Consider the following 8,082-nt stretch of genomic DNA (forward strand, 5'->3'; position numbering starts at 1 on the left):
TTACTCACAGCATACATTTTCATCATATAAAGCCCCATTTTCTCAGCCTTTAGGATCACCAATTTTTAGTAAGCAAGAGGTACAGATACAGAAGGTGCTTGACCAAGTCAAGCCAGATCATATTCACCACTTGTCTGAAGTTGCATTCATTGATACTCGGTCGGTCCTAGACTCTCGATTCTTGACCAGTCTCTCAGATGAGACTAATCTCCGTTCTTTATGTCAAGAGAGTCATGATACTACATTTGGAGGTAGAAGGGATGGAAACACAGTGCGTAGTGTCACAGATGACACTCTTTTCTACATAGAGCTCGGTTGAGCCTGACTTCATGTCCATTGATCTCATGGACGATGAAGGGTTTTTCAGGGATCCGTCTGGCTAGGGACGTGAAACTTAGCGCTTTATGGGAGGCAACCCATATCTTGTATATTATTAGAATTGCTTAGAATTTATAGATTTTATTTTTACTTTTTCATGAGTTTTTCATGTTGTTTTTGTTTCATTCATGAGTTTTATGTTTTGTCATGTATACATTGCATTCATTACATTCATAGAACATATATTTTTAATTCATGTCAGGTTATTCTACTCTTTTCCCTCATTTATTTTCTCTCATGTGCATTCACGTAGTTTCATTCAAGCATGGGGGAGTGCCACTGAGACAGTGTCATTCAAGCATGGGGGAGGGTGTAGAGTGCACACCTTGATATTTCTGTTTACGTTCTTGCACATCTTTACACATTTCTCATGAAAAGTAGATTTTTAAAGAAAGAGTTTGAACTTATATGAATGTTATTTCAAATCTGATGTTTTTAGAGGATTTTTAAGCCCCACGAAAAATTTTTCTGACATAGATCTAAAAATTATGGTTATTTATGCGGATTTCAAAGAAATGATGATAGATACATATTAGAATTTATTTTGAATCATAAATATGAATATGCACAGTTCTATTTTTGAAAAACTAAGCAAATGAACAAAAGCATAAAAATGAGCTCAAAAGAAAAAAAAATATAGCATGTGTTAGGTTGTTTGGACAATTCCACAATACTTAGTAGATGGAACTTATATGTAAGTTGAAACTTTTAATTCCATTTTCGAAAAGGAGAGTGGAAAACTTCGTGATCCTAAGTAACTGAGAACAGATACAAGTTGAAATATTTGACTCTCATGTTATAAAGGTGAATGAAGGAAGTCACTTTTATGTCTTAGTTGATATCTTTTGGTGTGTATTGAAAAAGTATAGAAGATATTAACATTGCACAAGGCATAAAAGCAGACCACACGCAAGCTATAAGAGAAGAATGAATGCGCAAAAAGAAAAAACGTGAAAAGAAAAAAAAAGAAAGAAAAGAGCTTAGAAAGAAAGAAAAGTTCAGTGCTTAGAAGTGCGATTGAGAAAACCTGTGCAGAAAACATATGAGTGAGGATAAGTAAATAATAATATGTTTTTATTGGATTTTCTAAGAATAAAACATAAATAATTGTGATATTTAGAAAAGTGAAAGAAATTCTTTTTCTGTGGTAGTGCATAAAAGACTCTAATTATATTTCGATTTTGAAATAATAGGAAATATTTGTGAAAACAAAGTCTTTAATTACCTACTGCTTATGAGAATGTGTAATATTATGCATACATGACCGAGATGTTTGTGGGTAGCATCACTGCAAACCCTCACGAGACCTTACTCGTCCACTGGGGTAACCCAGGGGTTGAAAGGGCTTGTTGCAAGAGCTAAATGCAACCGTGATTCCTACGAAAGTGAGTTAGGTGATAGTTTGATTTCTTGCATTTTTCTGGTTTGCTCGAGGACTAGCAAAACATAAGCATGGGGGTATTTGATCATGCATATATTTTAGGGATATTTCATATAAAAATATGCATGATTTCGTGAGAAAATGTTTCAAATACTCAATTTTGTGTTAGTTCTCGAGTAAATGTGCTAAAATGATTTAAAAATAGAAAATGCATGAAAAATAGTTTTATTTTACATTTTTATGCATATTTTAGTTTTTGTTATAGTCATAGTAGTTTAGTTTTAGTTTTCAAGTAAAAATAAAATAATAAAATAAAGAATAGAGAAAATAGTTTTATATTGTTAATAAAATCATTTTAAATGTTTGTTTTTTTTAGAAAAGAAAAAAATTCAATAGAAATAAATAGTTAGAATAGTTTTTTTTAGTTTCTTGATAAGTTTTGATTTTAATTTTCGAAAACTTTAGAATAAACTAGGATTACATAGTTTTTGAATTTTTAAAAAACTGAAAAAAAAAATATAAAATAACAAACCGTTTTACACAGTTTGATTTCTTGAAAAAAATGAAAAAAATATATAACAAACCGGTTTAACCGGTTTGCATTTCAAAATAAAGAAAATAATCCTGTGAAACCGGTTTGGATTTTGTTAAAACAAACAGCAAACCGGTTCAAAACCGGTTTGCTTGTTTTTAAAACCCCCAAAACAGAAAAAATAAGGCGTCTTCATCTTTTGCGCCAGAGCTCTCTCCTCTAACCCCTCTTTTCCGTCCACCTTGTTTTCTTACCTTCTTCTTCCACTTCTCCCTTGATCTCTCTTCTTCTTCCCTGTTTCCGGTGGAGGTGCTTCTTCAACGGCGACGGCGTTGACGGTGGAGGCCAGCTTCTTCCCTACCCCTCAGGTTCACGGTGAGTGCTGAGTATTATCCTTCTTCTTCTTCTTCTCTTCTTCTTCTTCTTTTTCTTCAGCCGATATTTTTTCTTTTTGATTTCATCTTCTTCCGATTTCTGTTGCCATTATTCTTCTTCCGATTTTTTAGTTCTTCTTATTCATCCTCTGCATCTTCTTCTTATTCTGCAGCTTCTTCGTGTTCTTTCATCTTCAGATTCTCTTCTTCTTTCTCCGATCCTCTTCTTCTTCTTCTATTTCTTCCTCCTCTTCATTTTATTCTAATTCTTCATCTACTTCTTCTTCTTTGTTTTTTTTTTGTTTTTTTTTCTGTTTTCTTTTTCAATCGATCATCTGTGTGTTTATGTTTTGTTTCAGAAAAATAAAAAAAAAATAAGAAAAAAAAATAAAAAAATTGGTAAATAGAACTTTGATCTTAGCATCAGCTCTTCATCCATGTTTTTAATCTTGTTCAATTTTAGATTCGTTTTGTTTGATTTCCAATTCTGGTTCATCATAATTTTTTCATTCATTATAGGATTTCCTGTTTTAGTTTCATTGTTTTTCAATTGTAATGATAGTTAGTTTGTTTTGTGTTTCTGATTGCTTTCTGAATTAGATTTCAGTTTCATTGTTTTTCAATTGTAATGTTAGTTATTTTTAGCCGATTTATGATTGTTTTTCTGATTTCATCGATTATTGTGTTTTCTGAAAATTCTCATGTCTTCATTTACATTTAGTTTTTCTTAATTTTTTTTTAGTAATTCCTTGTTTTTCATTTCCTGAATTCAATTTTTTTAGGTTTTCTGTCTTTCATTACATGTAATTCCTGTTTTTAAATATGTTTTTTACCAAATATCTGTTTTTACAATTCCTTTTTATGATATTTTCAGTTTACTAGTCTTCTTGTTTCATATCAAGACCTTGATTCAATTCCTTAATCGTGTATTTTTCATGTTTTGTTGAGGAAATGTTAGTAGTTAATTGTCTTCACTATTAGTTAATTGAAATAGTTAGATTTCATGTAGTTAAGTATTAGTGAGTTGAAATTTGGTTAAGTGTCAATTATTAAATATAGTTTTAATTGTCATTAGAATTCTTTCATGTTTTTAAGCAATTAATTAGTATAATTTGCTTAATATAGTTTTTACTTTTCTCTGTTATACTGCTCGTGTTCATCTGAATTGTACAGGATAGCACAAGACTGGAGCGGAAGCGATTACGTGACACGAAGTACGAGGAATAAAGCTTCTTTTTACTTTTTAGATTAGAATTAGGCATTTAATTGGGTTTGTAAATATTGCACTTTACGCCCTCTGCGAAAGGTATTCATTTGTTGTAATAGTTAGTTGTTTTTAATTTTCTGAACATTTTACATTTCAATAATTCGGCAATAAAGATTAGTTTAGACTTGTGTGTTTGAATACAACATATTCCCGTTCCCTGAGTTCGACCCGGTCTCATCCACTAGTGAGAACCGGTTTTTATTATTTGATGTCTGGTTTTCACATGTTTTACATATAAAAATCTTTTCAAAATTACAACGATTTAAAAGAAGACATCAAATACTGAAAACACAGATTATAACATAATGAACAGATATGCTCAAACAATCCATCGAGAATTTAAGCAGAAAATCCACAGAAAATGAAAAGTCACACACAGACACACACACACACACACACACACACACACACACACACACATATATATATATATATATATATATATATATATATATATATATATATATATATATATATATATATATATATATTTATTTATTTATTTATTTGTAGCCTTAAATGTAGTCGACATTAAGATAAAGGTTATGTTGCTGTAGCAATATATATATCATTGAGGCTGCGATAGGCAACTTGATGATATAGAGTTGCCTCTAATGAATGATAAAGAAAAAAAATAAGGAAAACCAGGAATGATTCAAGAAAGGCATAAAAGCTATTGTTAATGGAAATCAGATAAAGAGAGCTAAAGAAAATAAGAACAATATGCTAAATAAAAGAACAAACTGTGCCATCCATTGTAGCCTCCAAAATACAACAGGCATTTGAAATATAGGCCATACCATTATTGCAATATGCATCACCGAGACTGCAATAAGCATATCAATGATGCAAAGTTGCTCTTGACAAACAATAAAATGAAGGAAGGAAAAAAATCGTGGAAATATAGTAAAGACTCAGAAGGAAATAGTAAATAAGAATGACAAAGAAAATAAGGTATTCACCTTTAACTACTGTTGCGAAGGCTTAAGCTCCTTCGATCTTGCTTCTGCTATAAGGTAGAGACCTTGCCGGAATGGTCGATCTTTATGTTGATTGGAGTGCACTAGAAGGGGAGGGAAAATGAAAGAGGTGAAAATCGGATGTAATGGATGTTGTTGGATGCCAATGGCGATAGCGTGATCCGATGGATTGTGAATGTAAAAGATGGATGCCCTGCAGACCGCTGGGGTGTCTGTTTATATAAGGAAGGAGGAAGGGTTGAGAGGGGGAAGGATCCAGAAGAAGGCGGTTGAGCATCGATGGCTGAGATGAGAGCAGTCGATCGAGAGGTCTTCCGCCCTTCGATCCCACGCGAGAGCTCTTTGGAAAGGAGCCGTTGGGCCTTTTCACCAGGGGTCCCTTCATTTTGTTAGAATTTTACAAAACGATGGTTGTTTTCAAAAGGGTTCTTTTGAAAGGGGGTTTTAGCAAAAGGGTGTTTTTAAAAGGAGGTTTTTAAAACTATCTTTTGTGTTTTTCTTTCTTTTTCGATTTTTGTGTTCTTTTTCTTCATATTTTCTGTATTTTTTGTATTTTTGAAATAAAACTCTAAACTTACGAGAAAACAAGGGATTTTGAAATGTTTTTGTAAAATTTGAAAATATTTACAAAAGAAGGGTTTTTCGAGAATTCAAGGCTATTTTTTTTTTTGAAAATTTCTTTAGAAAATGGGTTTGGATCCAAGATTTTGAGGAAATATTCAAGTTTTAGATCTCGAATCGAGAAATACAGAGTAAATAGATCCAAATGAATACCGGATGGACTGTCTGAGCCTTTCAGAAATTATTTTGGTATTTTTGTAATTTTGATTAAAAAAATTGGATAATAGGGCTCAGATTTGGAATTTGGTACTGGATCCAGATCCAAAAATGAGTCAGATAAAGAAAATGGATTTGATTCCAGTAATTTTGAGAAATAAATTGGAATTTTGATAGAAATTGACTCAATTAATCAGAAAATAGGGGCTAGGGGCAAAAAGAGAATATTTATAAAATTTTGAAAGATTTGGGGTGTTCACATTTGCCAACCCCCAGGATCTTATATTTTGAAGTGTTTTTCTTAGAAAACAATCTGGATTCATTTTAAACTCAATTTCAATCAATTTCAATTCTCCGATGAGACCCATTTAGGTGGTGTCGCTTCTGGATTCCTTTATTTATCAAAATTTCTTAAAAATCTCAGAGTCCTAGTTGGATTAGGACTCTTTTTCAAGAATCCCAGTCGGATTAGGACTCTTCTTCAGAGTTTCAGTCGGATTAGGACACTATCTTTCGTGGCTATTTTAGCTATTTTCAATCAAATCTTTCGAAATGCATAAAAAACTTAGAGTTTTAGTTGAACCAGGACTCTATTCAAAGAGTCCCAGTTGGATCAGGACACTAACCCTGATTTCAATTTTGAGAGAATCTTGCCAAAATCTATTTATTTATATTTTCAAATTTCAAAATTATTACACCTTTATCATAAAATTTCAAAATTCTAGGATTTTGTACTTTGAGTTAATTTTAAGTCAAACTCTGATAAAGGAAGAAAATATTTAGAAAAATATGATGATTTTTTTTAAGTAGATCCAGTGTGAATCCATTGTTATTCCATAAAAGATGAAAATCCTAAGTTTTGTTCACATTTTGACTATGGCCATAAATGCAAATCGTCAACTTAGGATTTAATCACCTTTTATTAGAATGGTGCATGTGTCATCCGTGTTCCCATTGGTAAATTTTTGAATTAAAAGAGAAAATGACATGAAACAAGCAATTCTAGAAGATATGCATGCTCATACATTCTAATCTAGTACTGAAATGTAAAGAATTCTCATTATATCTAGCTATTACGATCTTGAATTCTAATTTAAAATTTACAAGAGTCTCTAATTCTAGAAAAGAAGATAATGATTTACGTGTATTTCTTGCAAAAAGTGGGTTAATACGAATACAAAGAGAGATGACAATATCACATGAGATCAAGAAGGCAAATGATGAAATGGATTTAAGATGTATGTGAGATGCATATAGCTAAATGTATATGAACATGCATATGAGAATGTATATGAAAAGGTGTACACGAAGGCATACATGCACATATGTTCCTATGACTGAAAAATTCTATAAGAATTAAATGCATGTGTACCATACATATACAATATGTAATGCCTGTATCTAAGGGCAAATGCTAACAACAAATACTACACAGCCTATGAGCATCGAACAACAAATAAGATGCAAAAATGAATAGAAATTAATTAATCGAATCAACTTTTGTGGAATGAATACACAAGTATGGGACACAATAATTGACACAAGTGAATGATAAATTGGGAGACTGGTTCTTGCAAAATAAGTGCATAGGTATATAACACATAATTTAGCAATTGATCCTACAGCATCCTCAAGATTCAAGGTGCTTTCATTGTTATATAGTGATTCTGTGCTTTATGACATGCTATCTTGATATGTGGAAAATGATAGCGAGACAAATGTTGTGTTGTAGCAATGAGAAGGTGCAGAGAGTGAAGAAAATGGTGTGCAAATGTTGTGTGCATGTGTTGTTGCAAGCACAGAATGCATGGGTGTTGTAGGTGTGCGAGGTACCTAGGTGCGTGGGGTTATAGAAGTGTGATTCGAATGTTTGGATGGTGCTAAGTGGGCAGTGTACAAGCATGCGCACGGAAAGTGACGTGGTATATGCCTAGCTGCATATAGATGGGTTGTGATGCTTGTGAAAGATGCAATAACGAAGAGGGTAATATGTAGAATAACGGTACCAATTGGTATTTGGTACATTGTGTGGTTGGTAACGTTGGTGAATTAGATGAGGATACGGAAAGAGAGGGATTCGAACCCTCGGTAAACAAAAGCCTACATAGCATTTCCAATACTACGCCTTAAACCACTCGGCCATCTCTTCTACATAACCTTATTAATTATGACCCAGAAACCAAGTGAATAACGAATCACTCATATTATTGAGTACAGGTACGAAATGAAATGTGAATGTTGAAAGTGCATTAGGATCGAGGCAACGAGCACTAGAGGGGGGGTGAATAGTGCTTTTAAAACTTTCTGCAGAATATTGAAGGATTTTGTAAGTCTCAAAGCAAACACACAAAGAACACAAGACTTTATCCTGGTTCGGTCAAACCCGACCTACA

General features: G+C 32.6%; 1 non-coding gene across 1 annotated transcript; it reads right to left on the reverse strand.

Annotated features, from left to right (window-relative positions):
* Positions 1-7,751: 7,751 nt before the first annotated feature.
* Positions 7,752-7,838, reverse strand: TRNAS-GGA (transfer RNA serine (anticodon GGA)). The gene has a single exon. It is a non-coding gene; the product is annotated as a tRNA-Ser (tRNA).
* Between the last annotated feature and the right edge of the window lie 244 nt (positions 7,839-8,082).

Source organism: Nuphar pumila, chromosome 3, assembly GCF_984573655.1.
Source record: "Nuphar pumila chromosome 3, dmNupPumi1.hap1.1, whole genome shotgun sequence".
Lineage (NCBI taxonomy): Eukaryota > Viridiplantae > Streptophyta > Magnoliopsida > Nymphaeales > Nymphaeaceae > Nuphar > Nuphar pumila.